Source organism: Lynx rufus, unplaced genomic scaffold, assembly GCF_022079265.1.
Source record: "Lynx rufus isolate CCGP_SWC_20201006 ecotype Redwood Valley unplaced genomic scaffold, mLynRuf1.p SCAF_8, whole genome shotgun sequence".
Classification (NCBI taxonomy): domain Eukaryota; kingdom Metazoa; phylum Chordata; class Mammalia; order Carnivora; family Felidae; genus Lynx; species Lynx rufus.
In genome coordinates, this window is record NW_025814896.1 from 82,086,498 (window position 1) to 82,109,615 (window position 23,118).

General features: G+C 38.7%; 1 protein-coding gene across 6 annotated transcripts in view; it reads right to left on the reverse strand.

Annotated features, from left to right (window-relative positions):
* The window catches only part of VPS54 (VPS54 subunit of GARP complex), a 149,355-nt gene that overhangs the window by 108,420 nt on the left and 17,817 nt on the right, over window positions 1–23,118 (reverse strand). For 3 of the 6 annotated variants that reach the window (XR_006960350.1, XM_047069653.1, XM_047069659.1), the window contains 4 exons: window positions 22,348–22,427; window positions 15,405–15,492; window positions 1,823–1,980; window positions 1,521–1,593 (listed from right to left, as the gene is read on the reverse strand). The gene's annotated coding sequence lies outside the window, so the exon portion shown is untranslated. The other 3 variants (XM_047069654.1, XM_047069655.1, XM_047069656.1) reach the window with 3 other exon arrangements.

A 23,118-nucleotide genomic window follows, 5' to 3' on the forward strand; every position in this document is an offset into this window, starting at 1 on the left:
GATTAATAAAAATAATCAGACCTTGCAAAATGACTTGTATTTCAGTTCACCTCTAAGAGGCTACTTTCAGGTGCCTAAGGGACGGCTTCCCCTGTAAGCTTTCTTTACCATCCTCTTCTCTGATCTGAGTTACTTAGTTCCTCTAATTATACTCACTTACACTGTATTGTAATTTTCTGTTTATTTACCTGTCTTTTCCATTGCCTCATGAGTTCCTTGAGGACAGGGTTTTGGCCATTATCTCTCTATCACCAGTACAAAGCTCATTGCCTGGGACATACATGGTGGGGGGTCAATAAATATTTTCTGAATGAATGAGTGTTTCATGTTTCAATTGCATTTAATCCTGATAACAGCCTTGTGAGATAGAGATTATTAACCTGCTGCTTGGAGAGGTAGGGTAAGTGACTTGCTCAAGATCACACAAAGTAAGTGGAATCAGGATTTGGGCTTCAATCTATCTAATGCCAAAGTCTGGGCTCTTGGCCAATGACTTGGTTGAAAAGGTTCATTTATTTGGAATGAGGTTCAAACTGTGACTTGCAAAAGTTTTCCCTAATTTGATCCTACCTGCGTGTCTAAGCCTTTGTGTCATTATTCACCTCATGCATCTTTCCTTACTACCCCTGAACAGACTTGGTTTTCCTTCACCTATTCAAATCTTATCCCTTCTTCAAAAATCAACGCAGATGTCATCTCTTTTATTAAATGTCATATCATTTATTTCCTGAACCATGGACATGGTATTTATGACATACTAGCTCCCATTCAAGCTATTTGTGGACCTCTTCTTTTTTTTTAATATTTTTTTTTAGGTAATCTCTACACCCAATGTGGGGCTTGAACCCACAACCCCAAGATCAAGAGTCACAGCTCTTCTGACTGAGCCAGATAGGCACCCCTATTAGTGGACCTCTTAGTTTCCATAGTAGACTACTACATGACGGTTTGTCTTCTCCGTGGCTTGTGCATGGTAAACTTAAAAGAATTTTGAGGAATTAATGCTGATACTGGTGCCTTTTTGGTATGCCACCCATTTTCCTTACTGTCTAGGGCTTATGACTGTGCAAATCACTATCAAATGTGCCCTCATATCCCATATCCTCCTCATATCCCATAGCCTGTGTTCTCTCTTGACATTCAAGGGGCCTTTACGCATTCAGAACCACCAGCTATTGAGTTGGCAAACTGAAGTATAGAAGAGGCTTTTGATAGCTGTTAATGGCATGGTTTCACAAAGAGTTGAAAGATATAGCTTTGTGAATAATATTTAGTTTAGAAGGACTAGTGACTATGAGAAGAAAAATAAGGGAATTTATTTCAGGTGTTTCTAGAGCTGAGATAATTTGGTCTGCTAACAGTGAAACCTCAAATTAACCAGACCCAATTAACTGGCATTAACTGCCATTTCCAATCACACACACACACAAACACACACACACACAGGGCAGGGGGCGGGGGGGGGGGGGGGAACTTGTCCTTATTTGTCCTTAGTAAAAAAAGACAAATGACAACAATACCAAAACATTGTCAAGGGTGTGTTCAAAACAGCAACTAGCAGCATGCGTCTTCCTCTCAATAACGGCATCATTTCTAGAAATGAAGCAATTCAAAATTCTGAGTCATGCAAAGAAAAAGATAAAAGGGCTTAGCCAGAAAAGTCATTTACCCAGCACATGTCATTTTCCACAAATTATGTATGGTTAAGCAGTGTTATAAGACTATACAGTGAGTTGCCTAGGAGTTGTTAAGTATAATATTCCTTAAAAAACAACAACTTTACAAACTTGTTTAGGGCAAGAATTGTAACAACTAAACTAACCAGGAATGTCAGGGCATTTTCAAAAAGAGACTAGAATCCTCAAAGTATATCTGGAGCAGAAGATCCTGGTATGCCTTGTTTTCTGTTAAATTGCAAGCTTCTTCACTGATCAGGTTTCAAGTTTCACTGCAGCAACTGACACAATGTGATTACTTAGCCTGCAAAAGTGAAAAGAATATAAAGGGACATGATTGAAGTACTAAAAATTCCAGTTACAGAGGGCATGTGAAAATTGATCTGTTCATCCTTTTAATCTGGTTGAAAGAGACAGGAACAACATAATTTAAAATGAAGTTTAATAATAATGGAAATACCAGAGAAATAAATGATTTCATGCAGCATTTTTAAGGGGTACCATTTGCAATGGCAAAGGCAGGAATGGAGAAAAAGGTTGAAGTAAGATGTATTATTTTAAACTGAGTAATCATACTTATTAACATTTAATGACAAACTCAACAAAACCAAGTTTTCAGTGATTAGAACACAGGAACTTGCAGCTAACACTGAAAATTCCACTGGAAGAATACAAGAATAGCTATTATAATAAATAAGGTTGGCAGCAAATTAGTGTGGTGAGCAAAACAGTCAATATGACAAATCTGTTTAGATGATGATGACAATGATAAGGATGATAGCTGGTGTGTTCACAGCTATTTCTCATATTTGTAAAAAAAAAAAAAATCTCTGGGTTTCTTTTAATTTTGTTTTGTTTTTCTCCATTCTTTGATTTACCTTCCCTGGGCCCTTTCTAACACTCCCCACCCCCAGCTCTATATATACAAACTCCAGAAGTGATCTCTGACCTCACTACTAAGAAAAAACAAACCTCTACTCTTTATCCCTCTTCCACACTTCATGCCACACTAGTCATTTTCTGCTTTGTAATATAGGTATACATTACGTGGTTTGTTTCCCCTACTGGACCTTAAGCATAAGACTTATGATTTGTCTCTGTATTTTCTACATTATCATCTCTTCCTTATTAGTAAGCAACCAACAAATATTTGTAAATAATTATAAACATGTGTTTTTAATTTTTTAATGTTTATTTATTTTTTGAGAGAGAGAGAGACAGAGCATGAGTAGGGGAGGGGCAGAGAGAGAGGGAGACACAGAATCTGAAACAGGCTCCAGGCTCTGAGCTGTCAGCACAGAGCATGATGCCGGGCTTGAACTCACGAACCATAAGATCGTGACCTGAGCTGAAGTAGAACACTTAACTGATCGAGCCACCCAGGTGCCCCATATAAACATATATTTAATGAATGAGATAGTAGGGATGGAGTTGCATTGATGTAACTGTGTCTTATCCAGATTCTCTTTGACCAACATCTTATCTTTTCAAAGGCAAAAGATACAATTCTTACGGCTTCATGGGCTAAGAATTGCTAATATTCAGACAACATACTATAGATATGTTCTAAAATCTTCATATGAATTAATTTTATAAATTTAATTATATTTTATTTTTTAATGTATATATGTTGTTATATATGTATGTATGTATTTAGAGCAGGAGAGAGGCAGAGAGAGAGGAGCAGAGGATCTGAAGCCGACAGCAGCAAGCAGGATGTGGGGCTTAAACTCACAAACCACTAGATCATGACTTGAGACAAAGTTGGATGCTTAATCAACTGAGCCACCTAGGTGCCCCTATACATTTAATTATATTTTAATGCCAGAGGAGTCTTGCTATTTAGTGGAAGCATGTATAGGATCCTTTTGAAATACCTAACTCCTCCTTATTTATTTTGTTTTGGTGTCAACACAAAGGGATAGTTTAGTATATTTAAAATATTTATTTACACACAATAAAAGTCACTCTTTCGATGCATAGCATTATAAATTTTGACAAAAGCAGAGAGTCACATAATCAAGAGACAGAACAGTGCCATCATTCAGAAAATTCCCTCATGCTGTCCCTTTGTTATTCCATCCCCTTGCCCCAAATCCTTGGTAACCACCAATCTGTTCTCTGTTCCTATAGTTTTGTCTTTTCCAGAATGTCATCTAACGGGAATCAGAAAATATAAAGCCTTTTGAGTCTGGCATCTTTCACTTAGCATAATGCATTTGAGATTCATCCATATTGTTGAGGTATCAATAGTTCACTTGTTTTGATTGCTGAGTTTCATTCCACGGTATAGAAGTATTACAGTTGAAGGAGATTTGGGTTGTTTCCAAGTTTGGGCTATTGTGAATAAACCTGTTATAAATACTCACGAACAGATTTTTGTGTGAACATATACTTTTATTTATCTTGGATAAATATCTAGCTAGGAGTGGGATTATGGTGGTCATATGGTAAGTGTGTAACTTCATAAAAACTGCCAAACTGCATTCCAAAGTTGCTGCATTTGCATCCCCATTTATAATGTATAAGAATTGCTCTAGGGGCACCTAGGTGGCTCAGTCAGTTAAGCATCCGGCTTTGGCTCAGGTCATGATCTTATAGTTCATGGGTTAGAGCCCCGTGTCAGACTCTGCGCTGACAGCTCAGAGCCTGAAACCTGCTTCAGATTCTGTATCTCCCTCTCTCTGCCCCTCCCCCACTCGCACTCTGTCTCTTTCTCTCTCAGAAATAAACATTAAAAAAAAAAAAAAAGAACTGCTCTAACTAGCATCCTAACCAGCACTAGGTAATGTAAGCTTTGTTTTTATTTTTATTTATGTTTATTTATTTATTTTGAGAGTGAGAGAGAAAGAGAGCATGAGTGGGGGAGGGGCAGAGAGAGAGAGAGAGAATCCCAAGCAGGCTCCACGCTGTCAGCACAGAGCCCACCGTAGGGCTTGAACTCATGAACCGTGAAATCATGACCTGAGTCAAAATCAAGAGTTGGTTGCTTAACCAACTGAGCCACTCACGAGCATCTATTTATTTTTAAATAAACTCTATACCCAACATGGGGCTCAAACTCACGACCCTGAGATCAAGAGTTGTATACTCTACTGACTGAACCAACCAGATGCCCCTACTATAAGTTTAGTTTTCAAAAGCCATTCTAGTGAGTGCGTAGTGGTATTTCACTGTAGTTTTAATTTGTATTTCCCTAATGACCAAAGATATTGTGTATCTTTGCATGTACTTATTTGCTATCTATATGTCTTCTTTGGTAAAATATCTGTTGAAATGTTTTATCCTTTTAAAAAATTGGCTTGTTTGGGGTGCCTGGTGGCTCAGTTGGTAAAGCATCTGACTTCAGCTCAGGTCACGATCTCACAGTTCGTGGGTTCGGGCCCTGCGTTGGGCTCTGTGCAGACAGCTCAGAGCCTGGAGCCTGCTTCAGATTCTGTGTCTCCTTCTCTCTCTCTGCCCCTCCTTTGTTTGTGCTCTGTCTCTCTCTCTCTTAAAAATAAATAAACATTAAAACTTGGCTTGTTTCTTATGATTTAGTTTAACTTAAATAATCTTAAAAATTACATATTAATTTTGTAGAAAGAAGAAAATGAAAATCACTTATGAACCCACACTAAGAGATAACGATTTTAAATTTTCGGTATATGTATTTCCAGATGATTTATTTAATGTGGGTATACATGTTACACACATGTAACCTGAATTTCCTTGGTTGCACCAACCTAAATATACAAACAAATTCGGTATGTAGTACTAACGTCAATGTTACTCAAGTCCATTTCTATACTTTGCTCACAAAATGTTTAAGACAGGAGAATGGAGAATTCTTTAATGGAGACACTAAATACCCTCAGAAAAAAATATTTTCACATACTGACATTTGGTAATCAGCCAGTAAAAAAGGCTAGTGTACCAAATGATCAGCCAACAGAAGCCCACCATTCGACTTGACTCCTCATCCTGGCAAGGGCTTTCAATTTACTTTCTTAGTTGATTTTTCTCAGACACAAAAAGAACAGAGACCCAAGAATCACCAGAAAATTAAGAAAACTCCACAATGTCAGAGGTAACAAACAAACAAAAAAAGAACTCAGAGGAAACAGACATGATGTGAGACGTAGAAGAAAAAAACCCTTTTTAAAAAAGCATTTGAAAATGAAAAATATAAGGACACCTGGCTGGCTCAGTGGGTAGAGAGTGCACCTCTTGACCTTGGGGTTGTGAGTTCAAGCCCTGTATTGGGCATAGAGATTACCTAAAAAAAGAAAAAAAGAAAGAAAGAAAGAAAAGAAAATTAAAAATATAACCACTGAAATAAAAAAATCCAAAAGAAGTTTAGGAGAACACTGAAGATACCTTCCAGAAAGTCAAACAAGAAGACAAAGAGATGGAAAATAAGAGAAAAGGGGTGCCTGGGTGGCGCAGTCGGTTAAGCGTCTGACTTCAGCCAGGTCATGATCTCGCGGTACGTGAGTTCGAGCCCCGCGTCGGGCTCTGGGCTGATGGTGGCCCAGAGCCTGGAGCCTGCTTCCGATTCTGTGTCTCCCTCTCTCTTTGCCCCTCCCCCGTTCATGCTCTGTCTCTCTCTGTCCCAAAAATAAATAAACGTTGAAAAAAAAAATTTTAAAAAAAAAAAGAAAATAAGAGAAAAATGTAAGAAACTTAACAAACATCAAGCAGAAATTCCATTTTTCATCCAGAGTTCCAGAGAGTATAGAACAAAAATGAAGGAGGAAAAAATTACAGACAAAATCCAAGAAAACTGATCTGATCTGAAGAAGATGAATCTCTAGGTTGAAATATCCAGCCCAATGAATGAAAAAGGCCTATTACATGGACATGATGATGAAATATCAGAGCACTGAGATTAAGGATCATTAAAGCTTCCAAAGGGGGGAAAATGATCGCATCAAAATGAAGGGGAAACAAACCATTAAAAAAAAGAAGAAGAAACAATAACTTTAAGCTTCTCAACAGCATCATTCCATTCTAGAAACATGATGGAATACTATCTTCAACATTCTGAAGTGAAATTGTGTTTTGCTAAGAATTTTATATCCAACCGCTAATACAGAGTGAAGGAGGAATAAAGACCTTTAAGAGATATAAGAGTCAGCTGAGAAAGAAGACAGAGTGCAGAAAATGGGAGAGCTGAGCTAGAGGATGAGAGATGAAGTCCTGGAGCCTCAAAGCCAAGGGCACAGCCAGTGCTGATTAGATAGATCAAGGGGAGAGAGGGACAGATGGTGAGCATCATCACACTTGTGGTGAGCATAGCATAGACTTGTCAAATCACTCTGCTGTAACCTGATGTAACATTGTGCGTTAGCTATACTTTAATAAAATAAAAAAAAAAAAGAGGACAGGGATTTTTTTTTGAGAAAAAAAAAAAAAGAACCAATAAATGGTTTCCTGGTTTTGTGTTTGTAGGTTTGAAAAAATATATTGCTAGCCATTTGACACTTGGAAGTCTTTATATTCATAATTATGTAAATATTGACTACTGAATTAATCACATTTTTACCTTAAGATGATTTTGCCAAAAAGTTTTGCTATGTGACATTTAAAGATTATGATAAAACCATAGTGGGAGGAGGTGGGAAAGAGCTAAATCCTCAACTATCATAACAGGATGTTTTCAGTTGATAAATCAAAAAATAGCTGAACAGTAAAGACCTAAATGAGAGATCTGAAACCATAAAAATCCTAGGAAAAAACAGCAGTAATTTCTCTGACATTAGCCATAGCAACATTTTACTAGACATGTCTCCTAAGGCAAGGGAAACAAAAGCAAAAATAAACTATTGGGACTACATCAAAATAAAAAGCTTTTGCACAACAAAGGAAACCATCAACAAAACAAAAGGTAAACTTCTGAATGGGAGAAGATATTTGCAAGTGACATATCCAATAAGGGGTTAATATCCAAAATATATAAAGAACTTATACAACTCAACACCAAAACAACAACAACAACAACAACAACAATAAGAAATACAATTAAAAAGTGGGCAGAGGACTTGAACAGAAATTTTTCCAAAGAAGACATACAGATGGCCAACAGACACATGAAAAGATGTTCAACATCACTAGTCATTAGGGAAACACAAATCAAAACCACAATGAGATATCACCTCACACCTATCAGAATGACTAAAATAAAAAACACAAGAAAAAACAAGTGTTGGTGAGGATATAGAGAGGATATAGAGAATATAGAGATATAGATATATATCTATATATAGAGATATAGATATGTATCTATATCTATAGATACAGATATAGAGAGGATATAGAGATATAGAATATAGAGATAGAGATATAGAGAGATATAGAGATATAGACAAAAAGGAATCCTCAGGCACTACAGGTGGGAATGTAAATAGGTACAGCCTCTGTGGAAAACAGTACAAAGTTTCCTCAAAACATAAAACTAGAAATACTATATGATCCAATAATTCCACTATTGGGCATTTACCTGAAGGAAATAAAAACACTAACTTGAAAAGATATATTCACCCCTATATTTATTGTAGCAGTATTTACAATAGCCAACATATGGGAGCAACCTAAGTGTCCATTGAATAGACGAACAGATAAGGGAGATATGGTGTATATATATACACATACATACACACAATGGAACATTATGTAGCCTTAAGAAAGGATGAGATTGTGCCATTTGAGACAACATGGATGGACCTAGAGGGTATTATGTTAAGTGAAATAGGTCATATGAGAAAAACAAATACCATGTGACTTCACTCAAGTGGAATCTAAAACAACCAACAAACACATAAACAAACAAAAGCAGAATCAGACCTATAAATACAGAGAACAAACTCATGGTTACCAAAGGGGAGGTGTGGAGGGGGTCAGACAAAATGGGCGAAGGGGAATAGGAGATACAGGCTCCCAGTTATGGAATGAAAAAGTAAAAGGAATAAAAGCCACAGCATAAGGAATATATCAATGATACTGTAATAGTGTTGTATGGTGACAGATAGTAGGGACACTTGTGAGCACAGCATAATGTATAAACTTGTTGGATCACTATGTTATACATCTGAAACTAAAGAAACATTGTGCATCAACTATCCCCCCCCCCCCAAAAAAAAAGAAGGAAGGAAAGAAAAGGAAGGAAAGAAGAAATAGCTGAACTAACAAATTATTTAAACACAAAGAGGTAAATGATAGATAAAGTAGCTAGAGGTTGAAAGTGGTAGCCTCTCAAGAGCAGCATGGATACAAGATGGAGCAGAGGTCCCACTGCATCCTTATATGTCTTTTAAAATAATTAATTTTTTTAGTAGCATGTCCATATAGGACTTTGATGGGAAAAATTAAGTAAGAAATGTTTACATACATTCTTCAGGTAGAATTGGAATTGATGGCTTAATAAGCCTAACATTTTTTAGGTTTTTGCTATATACCGTAAAATTGTCTTCCAGAAGTTGTAATCACTTATATGGACACCATATGACAAGTATCCATTTCTCTACAACTTTGCCAAACTAAGTTATTTTTGAAAATCTTTGGGGCACCTGGGTGGCTCAGTCAGTTACGCGTCCAACTTTGGTTCAGGTCATGATCTCGCAGTTCGTGAGTTTGAGCCCCATGTCAGGCTCTGTGCTGACAGCTCAGAGCCTGGAGCCTGCTTCGGATTCTGTGCCTCCCTCTCTCTCTGCCCCTACCCTACTTGCACTTTGTCTCTCTCTCTTTCAAAAATAAATAAACATAAAAAAATTAAAAAAAAATCTTTGCCAGTAGGTAGGAGAAAAAGAAAGTTTATCTCCTCCACCACACAAGTGTCTCCTCCTGACTCCCTATTTCTGTTACTGTCCTTAGTAATTTTGGAGCCTTTTCTCCATAGTTAGTATAATTAACTAACTTTGATTCTACATAGACTCTTATAACTGTTGCCTCCTTTCCATTCCCACTCTTTTTAAGTTTATTTATTTATTTTGAGAGAGAGAGAGAGGGAGGATGCACACATGTGTGCATATGAGCAGGGGGAGGGGCAGAGAGAGAGAGAGAGAGAGAAATAGGATCCCAAGCAGGCTTCATGCTGTTATCACGACATGGAGCTTGATCTCATGAACTTTGAGATCATGACCTGAGCTGAAATCAAAGGTCGGAAGCTTAACCAACTGAGCCACGCAGGCACCCCTCTCTGCCCACTTAAAAAAATTTTTTTTTAGTTTCGGTTTTTATTTTAATTCCAGTTAGTTAACATACAGTGTTATATTAGTTTCAGGTGTGCAAAATAGTGATTCAACACTTCCATATAACATCCGATGGTCATCATGACAAATCCATGCCCACTCTTACTACTTAAATGTTGCTTTTGCTTTCAGGAGAATTTTGATAGATATTTCCAAATTACCCTTTCATAATATTTTATATAAACTTAGATTTCCACCAATAGTTAAAAACAACTACTGTGTTCTCAAACTGTCAACATTTTGTATTAACAATCTCTTTGATCTTTATCAATCCAACAGGTGAAAAAAGATACCTCACTGTATCTTTTTGTATTATTTATTTTTGTATTATTTATTTATGTAGCTATAATGTATGATTTCTGCCTGCACCTCGGTTACTAGCATTAGGTCACATAGGGGCTCAATGCCAGGGGGCTAGCAAAGCCAGCATTTTATTTTACAGCCTTTACAATGGAAGGAAGGGGCTGGAATGGATGTGGAAGCCTCATCGTTTTTTCCCATTTATGACTTTGGGTTTTATGTTGCTCTCTACAGTAAGATTCAAATTTCACCCATGATTTTTAAAACCTTTTTATTATAAAAACATTCAAATACACAAAAGGAGAGAAAACAGAAGAATGTACTTTCATGTATCTATCCTACAGCTTAACAAATTATTAAATTCTATATTTTTGGGGCACCTGGTGGCTCAGTCGGTTGAGCGTCCAACTTCGGCTCAGGTCATGATCTCACAGTTCATGGGTTCGAGCCCCGCATCAGGCTCTGCGCTGACAGCTCAGAGCCTGGAGCCTGCTTCAGATTCTGTGTCTCCTTCTCTCTCTGCCCCTCCCCTACTCACGCTTTGTCTTACTGTTTCTCAAAAATAAATAAATGTAAAAAAAATTTTTTTAAAAATTCTATATTTTTGTTTCATCTATCCCATACCCAGTTATTTTTCTGAAGTTTTCTAAGGAAAAAAAAAATCTCAGGTATCATATTATTTTACTCATGAATACTTTAGTTTCTTTAACAAGTAAGGATTTTTTTATTGATGTGTATCATACATGCCTTAAAATTCATTGCTCAACTAATTTTCACAAAATGAAAACATGTAACTATATCTCATGTCAAAAAATAGAACACTACAAATACTCCAGGAGTCCCTTTATGTCCTTTCCAGATTACTGCTGAAGGTGAAGAAAAGGTTTTCCTCTACCCTCTTAGGGTACCTGACTGGGTCTGAAAATTAAACTTACAAAGACAGGGGCGCCTGGGTGGCTCAGTCTGTTAAGCATCTGACTTGGGCTCAAGGCATGATCTCATGGTTTGTGAGTTAGAGCCCCATGTCAGGCTCTGTGCTGACAGCTCAGAGCCTGGAGCCTGCTTTGATTCTGTGTCTGCCTCTCTTTCTGCCTCTCCCCCACTCACACTCTGTCTCTCAAAAATGAATAAACATTAAAAAAAAATAAACTTATAAGGACAGATTAACAGGAGAAAAACATAAAAATTTATTTAATAGAAGTTTTACATGACTTATTGAAGCCTTCATAAGGAAGTAAATACCCAAGGAAACAGAGCTATGTATTTTTATGCTGGGTTTGCTGAAGACTGGACAGTTATGGAGGACTATGATAGGTTAAGGAGTATGAGGTAATTACAGTGAACTGGGAGAAACTTAGCAAGGCCTATTTCTTAGAATTCTTCTTGGCATCTCCTTGTCTTCCTAGGTAAGGATGAATCTTTCCTCTGGGTATAGGGAGGGCACTTGTCACATGAGTTTTATGACCTGTTTCAGTGGAGAAGGGGGAGTGATGAGGGGGAGGTCAGAGTGACCTTCCTGCTCTTTTTCTCGAATTCTTTCAGCTTTTAAAATATTCATTATGCCAAGATGCCACATTTCTGGGTAGTATGTCCTAAATCCCACTACTACCCCACCCCCATAGTTAACCAATATCAGCTTCATTTAATTTTGTCTGTTTTTGAACTTTATATACATAAAATTACATTGCAAACTTTATATATATAAATATATATATAAATATATATTTATTTACATACAAATAGATATATATTTATATACAAATAAATAATAAATATCTATTCTATTGTTTGGTGTCTGGCTTACTTCACTTAACACTATGCTTCTAAGATTCAACCATGTCATGTATAGCAGCAACAGTTCTCGTGACTACAGAGTATTTCATTGAGTTTTAGGGTTTTTGAAGAAAGAGTACAAGGCTCAGGGATACTGCCCTATAAACTATCAATTTTTATTCTCTTCTCATCCTTTCTCCTACCAAAGACTTTCTAGGGCTGTGAAGAATAGATAAAGATACATAGAACTGGAAGGATCGAGGAAATAATAAGCCTCTTAACAACAGAGATTTTATGAAGGTTGCTATGAGCTAACTTGAAAAAATAGTGTTGCTGAGTGGTGAAGAATGAACGCTCTCACATTCAGAGAGAGATGCCAATTCCTTCTGGGCACCATTAATATGGATGAGTTTGCTTTGTTGCCCTTCAGTTTTGGAATGCCTAATGGTTTGCCCTCCTCTTTACATTCTTGACACACCGGAGGGGAAGGCAGGTGTGGTTGTGCATACATTCATTTGAATAGAGGAAGTAGTTGTTCAGTGACCTTGGAAAAGCCCAATGCTGATGTATTACAGCAGGTGGCAGCCTTTCCCCAGGAGAGGGAAGAGCCAGGCTTACCTAACCAAAACTGGTTTTGGTTTTATAGCTTTACTTTGATATAAGGGTCAGGTGATTTATCTAGAACCTGAAGTTAAGATTGGCCTTATAACAGGGAAGAGAAGCAGGGACCCTGAAACCTGGAACATGAGTTATGGACTCACCTCTGGGTGAGCCATTGGCTCTGAGTTACTCAGTGGCTGCTCTCAGGGAGCCTAGTCAAGTTTTGACTCAACACCAAACAGGTGTGGTGGGTGAAGGGTGTCAGCCTGAGGCTCAGAGGTGACTATGAGCAAAAGTCCACAGGAAAGTACAGAATTGACACAACAACACAGAATCAGAGCAGATCAAGAATTACCCTGTTGTGTACTGTGAGGGAAAAGTACTCCCTTTTCATTCCAGATCTGTAAAGCAGCTATTCATTCATTCACTCATTCATTCATTCATTCATTCATTTTAAAGCAAGCTCTATGCTCAACATGGGGCTTGATAAAGCAGCCTTTTAAACTAAGCTGCCAAATGTTTTTTGAAAAGATTATTAAATTCTTCTCATGCAGTTTACAAAATGCTGTGGAAAGCCAGACTTAGTGGAGAAGCTTGACATTGGGAACATATCCAGTTTGTTTTTACATTATTAATGGTGGGAGTATAATTTATCATTTATCAAGAACACACTATGTAGAAAATGACATTATTCAAAATTTAATATGACTGTGGAGACATTCACTAGAGTCCCTACAGATGGATTTGCTTTGTGCCTAAAGGCAATTGAAGTGATTAGACAGGAGTAGGAACAGAGAGAAACAGGAGGCTAGGGTGGCTATTTAAATTAAAGTTAAATAAAATTAAAACGAAAAATTCAACTCTCAGTTGCACTAGCCACATTTCAAGAGCTCAATGGCTACATTTGGCTAATGGCCGCTATAATGGACAGCACAGATTATGGAGCATTTCTGTGATCATAGAAAATTCTATTGAATAGCACCAGAGTATAGTAAAAAACCAGGGTGCTGCCCAAAGAAATGTGGGTGGTTAAAAACAAGTCCTCCCTGCAATACTAAGGATTGTAATAATAATTCCCAAGTGTGGCAGGAATTTCAAATAGAGTATTTCATATAATCCTCATGGCAATCCACAACTACAACAATAATGCTGTCGACATTTGTTGAAACCTCACAGCAGGCCAGGCAGTAAGACCTCTGTAAGCTCATTGGTCTTTACAAGAACCCAGTGAGGTTGGTACTATTACTGTCCCTGTTTAACAGATGAAGAAACTGTGGCAAAGGGGCTTCATAACTTATCTACCATTACCTGGCTTGTAAGGAATAGCTGGGATTTAAACTCAAGTTTTTCTGGCTTTTAATAATTAGAAAGAAGGCATGGACAATACCAAACAAACTCCATATGTGAGTAAAATTTGTCTTTAAGCCATTTTCTCCTAAGGCAGGCCCAACTCTTGGATTCTGTCACATAATTGTCTTTCTGGCTGAAGAAGGCTTTATGCCAGTTCTGATAGAGAAACAATGATCCCCTGTTAGCCAGGATATGAGCCACTTCCTTCCCTCTAGTGCGGAATCTGCTGTCTGCACAAAGGAAGCTGGTTTCTCGGAAGCTCACCTTTGTAGAAACAAGTCTATTTGGGTAAAAATTTTAAAATAAAGTATTCTTATTTAAGACAAAAATGAATACAAGCAGTATATATGGTAAAATGCTATTTTCTATAGGTTATGAGATTATGAAAAATTGTTGTCTCTTTTTGTTCAGCTGTATTTTGCAACTTTTCTACATGAATATGTGTGATAAAATTTAAAAAACCAGGGGTGCCTGGGTGGCTCAGTCGGTTAAGCATCCAACTCTTGATTTTGGCTCAGGTCATGATCTCACCATTTGTGAGTTTGAGCCCCTTGTTGAGCCCCTCTTGGGCTCTGCACTGACTGTGGAGCCTGCTTGGGATTCTCTGCCTCTCTCTCTGTCCCTCCCCTGCTCGATATCTCTCTCTCAAAATAAATAACTAAACATTTTTTAAAAAGAAAAAGAAGGGGCACCTGGGTGGTTCAGTCGGTTAAGCGTCCGACTTCAGCTCAGGTCACGATCTCACGGTCCGTGAGTTCGAGCCCCGCGTCGGGCTCTGGGCTGATGGCTCAGAGCCTGGAGCCTGCTTCCGATTCTGTCTCCCTCTCTCTCTGCCCCTCCTCCGTTCATGCTCTGTCTCTCTCTGTCTCAAAAATAAATAAACGTTAAAAAAAAATTAAAAAAAAAAGAAAAAGAAAATTACAGGGTGCCTGTGTGGCTCAGTATGTTAAGAGTTTGTGTGGCTCAGTATGTTAAGAGGTCATGATCTCACCGTTCGTCAGTCTGAGCCCCATGTCGAGCTCTGTGCTGACAGCTCAGAGTCTCGAGCCTGCTTCAGATTCTGTGTGTGTGTCTCTCTCTGTCACTCCCCTGCTCTCTCTCTCTCTCTAAAAAATAAACATTAAAAAAAAATTAAAAAACCAAAAGCCCAGATAGTAGCTTTTGAAAAATCAAAGTCAGATACCATATTGTAAAAATTGTTAATTGATTAACAGTATTTTAGGCTTTTCTTTTTTTTTTTTTAAGTAATCTCTCCACTCAACGTGGGGCTCTAACTTATAACCCTGAGATCAAGAGTCACATGCTCTACCGACTGAGCTAGCCAGGTGCCCCATTAGACTTTTGATAATATTGCAAATCCTTTAATACTAATAGGCAATAAAAACCTTTTAATTGAATGCTAAATAATAATAGCAGAGGAAGTGTGGGATTTAATTATAGGATTGAAAAGGATACTCAACAATGTACAGGTACTCACAATTTCTCTGCAGATAGGGACTCGTTTTGTATTCCATGGCCCTGTAGATGGCTGCCTTCTGTCATTCAGATCAAGATGAAGCAATAGTCTGGTCAATAAAACAAGAGAAGTCTTGGGGCATCTGGGTGGTTCAATCGGCTGAGCATCTGATTCTTGATTTCAGCTCAGGTCACCATCCCAGTGTTGTGGGATCAACCCGCATTGGGGTCCACACTGAGTGTGGAGCCTGCTTAAGATTCTCTCTCTCTCTCTACTCCTCTCCTTCACTCAGTCTCTCTAAAATAAAACAAATATATCATTTAAAAAAACAAAAACAAAGTCCATAAATCACACTATCACTTTTATCATCCATTAGCACTAAATGGTCTCTAAAAATGAATGAGCTTGGTGTGAAGAAAGAATGAGAAAGGGAATCTTTTTAAGCTATGGTACAGATGTTTGTCCTTCCCAGGTGAGACTCCTTACATCAAACCATTGTTACTGAGTATGTTGCAATGGAGTCAGAAATTAAATAAATAAATAAAGAGGCTGAGAAGAGGTCATTAATTGCTAAGGTTCCTTTCTTCTACAAAGTTCTAAGAATCTGTGATAATTTTACTTTAGTAGTAGATCTTCATATACTTTAAAAAAGTTATATTCTTTCACATGTATACACATCTTAAACTTAATTTTCTTTAATTACACTTGGTGTGCTGCTAAAGGCTATCTTGATATGCTCTTAGTTAAACCTGCAGGTGAGTCCACTGTGTAACGATAGCCAAATGAAATGGTAGCCAAAAATGTTTTCAAGTGTCTAAGTGTCCTGATTGAATACATTTTATAGAATTATTCCCTCTCATGGCAAATAAAGGGATTTTTAAGTACAAATGATAACTCACAGGCAGGATCAAGTGATGATGTAGCACCCAAGAATAAAGAATTCACCCCTCTTTCCCTCACTTCCCCATCTCTCAGGCATCCATTGGCAAGCAGACCCTACTAACTTTAGAGTGTAATTTAAGATAGGTGGCTACAGTTTTAAAGCTAACAAAAACCAAAAGGCATGTGAATTCCCAGCAATCAGCTGTCTAGGGAGACAGTTGAAAATGAGAAAGAATAAACTGAAAAAGGTCAATAGATTCATTCCACAGGTGGTGTATGCAGTCCTTCTCAGAAACAGGGAAATACTTGGCTTGTTGGCTCTCATTCCCTTCAGGACAGATCTGACAGCTTAAAAAGGATGAGCCCTGGAATCAAACCAGGCTCCTTCGTGTTTCCTGTTTGACTGAAGGGATTTTGAAGCAAACAGAATCCTGAGATCAATTCACTCAAAACTTTTATATATACACACACATATATGTATGTATATGCATTTTACAGTGCTTGCTGGGGCCAAATAATCTACCTTTGCCAACTGAATTGCTTTTGCAGATGTCTTGAAGCTACTTGTCTCCTCTATTCTGTTTTTCAGAGTTAAATAATATCTCAAATAATTTTTCTATTTGCTGAATGAAAATAACCAAGCTAGGGTCACCGATCTGATCCTACAACATGTTTATTATGGGTCTCACACTGTATTTTTAGTTTCATAAATAAAGCTGCATTTAGGCTTTGGTTTATAGAATTCAGTTTACAGGTGTATCCTCCACACCATTCTCACCCACTGGCTTTTCATGGATGTGTGCTTTGCTCAAATGTCCCCTGAGACCTGGAAGGACTGGATAGATGGACGAGCTACTCACATAGCTGTTTACATGCATTACCTAAAAAAGCAAACATCACGTCTCATTTGTGGAATGAAAAAGCTTCAAGAAATGTAGGATTTAGGTCCTTCTTTTTTTTTTCCTTTTGGACTTTAAGTGCAAAATTTTGAGTTAATCGCCCTCTGCAGTTCATGGTACACAACCATCCATGTGAGGCTTCTTCTTGTTTTATTTTATTATTTTATTTTATTTTTTAAGATTTTGTATTAATTTTGAGAGAGAGAGAGAGAGAGAGAGAGAGAGAGTGAGGGAGGGGCAGAGAGAGAAGGTGAGAGAGAATCCCAAGCAGGTCCACGCTGTCAGTGCAGAACCTGAGGCGGGGCTCAACCCACAAACTGTGAGATGATGACCGGAGCCAAAATCAAGAGTCGAATGCTTATCTGACTGAGCCACCTAGGTGCCCCTTTCTTATTTTATATTTTCATTTCCCCACTTCATCTCCAGTGTCAGCAGCCACTCTAATGTATTTAACATGTGCCTGGATATCCATGTATCCCCGAGTTGAATTTTATCATGTTGTTTCATGAACGTGTGTGCTTTCAATCTGTATTGTTTGACGGCTCTTACTGTTTATTGCTTTTTCACACAATGCTGTTTTCAAGTCTCTTCATGTTCCTTTATGCACATCTAGCTTATTTCTTTGAACTGCTGCATAAGGTTCCATAGTATGTGTCCAATACTTTTACCATATCCATTCTTCTAGTGATAGATCCCCAGACTGCCTCCAGTACCACAAACAACCTGTGATAAACACCTTCATACACGTCTCCTTGCGAACCGTGTGAAGAAGGATTCCTGAGTCATCCACTGCATGTGTATGTGTATGAGAGAGTACATGTGCACACAGAATCTCGGATCTAATGAGTCATGCCAGCAGCACATGAGGATTCTTGCTTCCCCACATCTTTGCTAAGACTGCCAATTCATTGCCACCTTTTAATTTTACAAATCTATCAGGTGTGAGTAATTAGCCTTTTCTTTCTTTTCTTTTCTTTTCTTTTCTTTTCTTTTCTTTTCTTTTCTTTTCTTTTCTTTTTTCTTTTCTTTTCAGAGAGAAAGAGCATGCGAGCCGGGCAGAGGGAAAGGGAGAGAGAGAATCCCAAGCAGGCAACGCACTGTCAATGCAGAGCCTGAGTCAAGGCCTGATCTCACAAACCCGTGAGATAATGACCTGAGTGGAAATCATGAGTCAGATGCTTAACCGACTAAACCACTCAGGAGGCCCCAGTAATTAGTCTTAATATGCATTTCTCTGTTTACATGTGACACTGAACTTCTCTTCAACACTTCTTAGTCATTTGGCTTTCCACTTCTGAGAACTGGCTATTCATATGCTCTGTTGATGTTTTGACGAAATTCTTTGCTTGACCAAACTTCTCAGTCTCCTAAACCTTCTCTGAGGGATATGTACATTTCCTTGTAAAATCTAGTTTTAGCAAGAACCACCACCACCCTCCCCCCGATATCTGATCATCCTTGATATCTGATCAGGCTCCTCATCCTCCTTGGCCCCCAGGTGATGTCTGGTCACCCTGGCCTGCCTTCAGCAAGAATCCTATGAGATGGATTTAGCCAGATGCCTTCTTACCCCTGATGTTTCCTCCTAGTAATTTTCCATTCACTGACCCCTCCCACCCCCAACCCTTGCTATAAATTCCCACTTGCCCATGTTGTATTCTGAGTTGACCCCAATCCCCTCTACTGTAAAACCCCATAGCAGTGGTTCTGAATAAAGTCTGCCTCACCGTCTTTAACAAGTGTCACTGAGTATTTTTTTTAAGTTTCTTTTTTTTTGAAAGTTTATTTATTTTGAGAGAGAGAGAGAGAGAGAGAGTGAGTGAGGAGGGAAGGGGCAGAGGGAGAGGGAGAGAGAGAGAATCCTAAGCAGGCTCCACGCTGTCCGCACAGAGCCCGACATGGGGCATGAACCCATGAACCGTGGGATCATGACCTGAGCTGAAACCAAGAGTCTGACCAACTGAGCCACGCAGGCACCTCTTTAATAGTTTCTAGTGGGTGCTTTATTTGATTTCCTGGAACTCCTTATAGATGCTAGTTCTTAAAAAGTTTTTCTTTAAATTCCAGTTGGTTAACATACAGTGTTATATCAGTTTCAGTTGTACAATATAGTGATTCAACACTTCCATGCATCTTCACCCTGTGCTCAACACAATAACTGTACTCCTTAATCCCCATCACCTATTTCCCCACCAACCTCCCCTCTGGTAACCATCAGTTTGTTCTCCATAGTTAAGAGTCTGTTTCTTAGTTTGCCTCTCCCTCTCTTTTTTCCCCTTTGCTCATTTGTTTTCTTAAATTCCACATATGAGTGATATCATATATGTGCTAGGTTTCAATTTTTTATTGGTTTGAAATATCTTCTAAATATTTTCTTTCCATTTGTCCTCTGTCTGCATAAGTTTGCCTATAATAGCCTTCATTGAACAGAAATCCTTCATTTTGGTGTGGTCAAATCTGCCAAAATTTTGTGTTATGGCTTGTGCTTCTTTTGGTCTGATTTACAAAGTTCTTCCCCATCCCAAAGTCTCAAGTATAGTCTACATGTTCTTCTATTAGCATTATCATTTTATAGCTTTCTATGAGGTCACAAAGTACTGAAGAATGTGTTATTATTATACAGTACCCCTTATATTGGGTAACACAGTGCTGGCCACATGATAGGAGCTTAAGAAAGAAAGAAAAGATTCTTTTTCCATCCCAAGTCCTGCTTCTTGGCGGTTAACTGAATGATTACTCTGGTGCAGACTGGTGGCTGAACTGGCTAGACAGTCCTTTCTGCTCTGGACATCAGAGTCAGCCGCATGCCCTCTGTCTCCCTTGTCCCAGCCACCATCACCTCATGCCTGGACTTCTGTAGTAGTCTCCTAACTGGCCTCCTTTCTCTGGGATTTTTCCTATCCATTCTCAAACTTCTTGTCAGAGTGGCAGAGCTTAGAACAGTGCTGGTACAAAGTAAGTACCCAGTGAATGTTGGCTATCATCATCATCATCATCATCATCATCATCACAGAGTTTGACACTTAATAAAATAGTTACAAGTGAGAAATGTGGTCAGTACGATAGTATGTATCGTACTACTTAAATGCTATTGCTTCAACCCTAGTTTTTATCAGTCTTTTGCTTCACTAAGTTTAGACTAACAGAGTCTCTTTGGTCATTCAGCATCTACTATGGTCCCAAGATCATCATCCTGAACATATATTCCTACCGTACAAGATATGAATAGCTGCAGATTAATCTCTACAGGTTCTTGAAAATGTCTTAAAAATTTTTTAACTCTGATTTTAGCATATTTTCCATTAGTATTTGCCTTTTTTTTTTTGAAGTCAAGTGCACTGTATCACAGTCCAGTTAGATGACAGAAATCATACAATAACTTAACAGGGAAAGTTTAATATAAATTATATCAACTAAAAATGGGATTAACTACCAGGGAGTAAAGAAGAGTAAAAATATAGTAATAGTGGGTATGGGAGCCACTGCTGCTTCTAGGGCAATGTTAATTTTTTTTTTCATTATTCCCCCCCTGAGGAGATTTTTTTAGACCATTTTTTCCTTTGTACCTCCCCTCCATTAAATTTCACTACTGCAGGGGCGCCTGGGTGGCGCAGTCGGTTGAGCGTCCGACTTCACCCAGGTCACGATCTCGCGGTCCGGGAGTTCGAGCCCCGCGTCAGGCTCTGGGCTGATGGCTCAGAGCCTGGAGCCTGCTTCCGATTCTGTGTCTCCCTCTCTCTCTGCCCCTCCCCCGTTCATGCTCTGTCTCTCTCTGTCCCAAAAATAAATAAACGTTGAAAAAAAAAAATTGAAAAAAAAATTTCACTACTGCAGATACACTGTATATGTTTTTATGTTCTGTGGTCCTTAGGAGGGCCACACACACCATTGTAATACCTGACATTATTTCACACCAACCCCCCAGCACCACTTATCAGGCCCCTCCCACAGAAGATGCCTGCTTCAGGGCTAAGGCTGCATACCTAAGGAAGGAACACATTGGGAAGAGCCCTTTCTCCCGCAAGACTGGGATGCTGACCTCACTGGAGAGGGTATAGCGCTCACCTACACGATGTTAGAGAGGTTCACCTAGGTGTTAGAAGTTGGATGGGGAAGCAAGAAATCACCTACTAGGGTGCCTGTGAGACCTGCTGGGGGGCTGGACGCAGCTGGAATTCTGGCATTCATGGCTGCCATGCACTGCAGGAGAAGGAAAACCATGCCAGAACAAAGAAGAAAAGCACTTTCCCCCTGCAGCGGCCCTCCAGTGCTCTTCACTGACATAGCATCATGCCAGCTACAAAGGAGAAATGTTTACAGGGTTCAGCTGCAGCATCACAAAGTAGGGCAGTGAAAGATGGATTTGGGGCCGAGAAGAAATAGTTAACTAGAACATGTATCAAAAGAAATTCTTTTTTTAAAAAAACTTTCATTTATTAAGTAATCTCTACCTCCAAACTGGGCTCAAACTCACGACCTCAAGGTCAAGAGTCATATGCTGTACCGACCAAGCCAGCCAGGTGCCCCCAAAAGAATTTCTTTTAGGTTAAGTGTTCTAATTAAGTTCTGGCTAATTAAAGTTTTATGATGCCAGGGTTTTACTATGTGGAGGTATATACACATCAAAACCACTCAGGAATTTTTAAAAATGCAGGGCATATCATCCATAAAGCAACTTATTAATATTATACATTGTCGTTTACATGTGAATTTGTGCTTTTGACCCACAATCAGTGGGATTTACACTTTATTTTCTTCAGAATAAAAATGAATGTCTGATGTGTCTATTTTCTTTCTCCAAATAATTCAGCCATGGAATATTGATCTGCTGACACCAGTCTTGTCTTTTTGACAATAATATTTCTTAGGGTAATTCAATGAACGTTTTGACTTAAATCTGTTGCGAGGTTGGCAAATACATCAATTCATCAGGGCCAGATTATTCTTAAGTGAAAAGATGAAATTGAGTTTCTGAATCACAAAACGAAGGTCTAAACCTCAGAGCAGAGGTACAAATCATTGTAACAAGGAAGCCTGGCCTAGCCAGTTAGACGTCGCTACTTGCAGCCAAAAGATAGCAAAGATAGCTAATCAACATCTTTGACCTTGTTTGAAATTTGCCCCAGTGCTAACTGCCTGTGTAAGCCTATAGCTGAATATCCTTCGGATGTCTCAAGTCATACCTCTAGTTTGGATTTCAGTGTGAAATGGCTTGCTGAACTGGGGCATGTGAATCAAGCTCTCTGGAATGCAGTTTCAAGACCTATAAAGTAAAAAAGTTGGTAAAGACTATGTGAGTGGTACGTTGAATAAGCACAATTCTCTAACCTAACCCAAATGCAACCTTATTTATTTTTGTCCCCACTGTTACTTTACATGTATATAAAGTCAGGTGGTGGTTGAAAGGTAGAGTGAGGTCATCTTTCTCTGCTCTAGGATGAAAATTCTGGTAGGCTCTTAGATTTCTGGTCACTCTGATGTCATGGACTATCAACTTCAGTTATATACACAGTCTCCATGCAGAAATTAGATAAATCTAAGATGTTAATCAAAACTGATTTTAAAGACACATCCTTTCCTCTCTATGGCAGCTTCACTCTGAAAGTTTGCAGTGGGAAAGGGGAGAGATGTTGGATGGCTCTTTTTCAGAACCTCTTGTCAAGTGAATGGAAGCATCATCATGCTGGATATCTTCCATTTGCTCCCGAGACCCACTCTCTACCTTCCTCTCTGCCCAGGGAGGCTGGCCCGTATGAATATTCCCTTTCCCTTTAGCTTCCAGTTGGGTTTGGCCAATGGGGAACCCTGGCAGAAGACCAGAGGAAGGGAGAAGAGAAAGGTCAAAGTGTTCATCCACAGGGCTCAACCCAATGGGTTTACCTCTAGTTGGCTGCATCAAGGTCATTGTTCCTCTTACTGTGGTCTGTTCCAAATAACTCTCCCTTTCCAAGTTC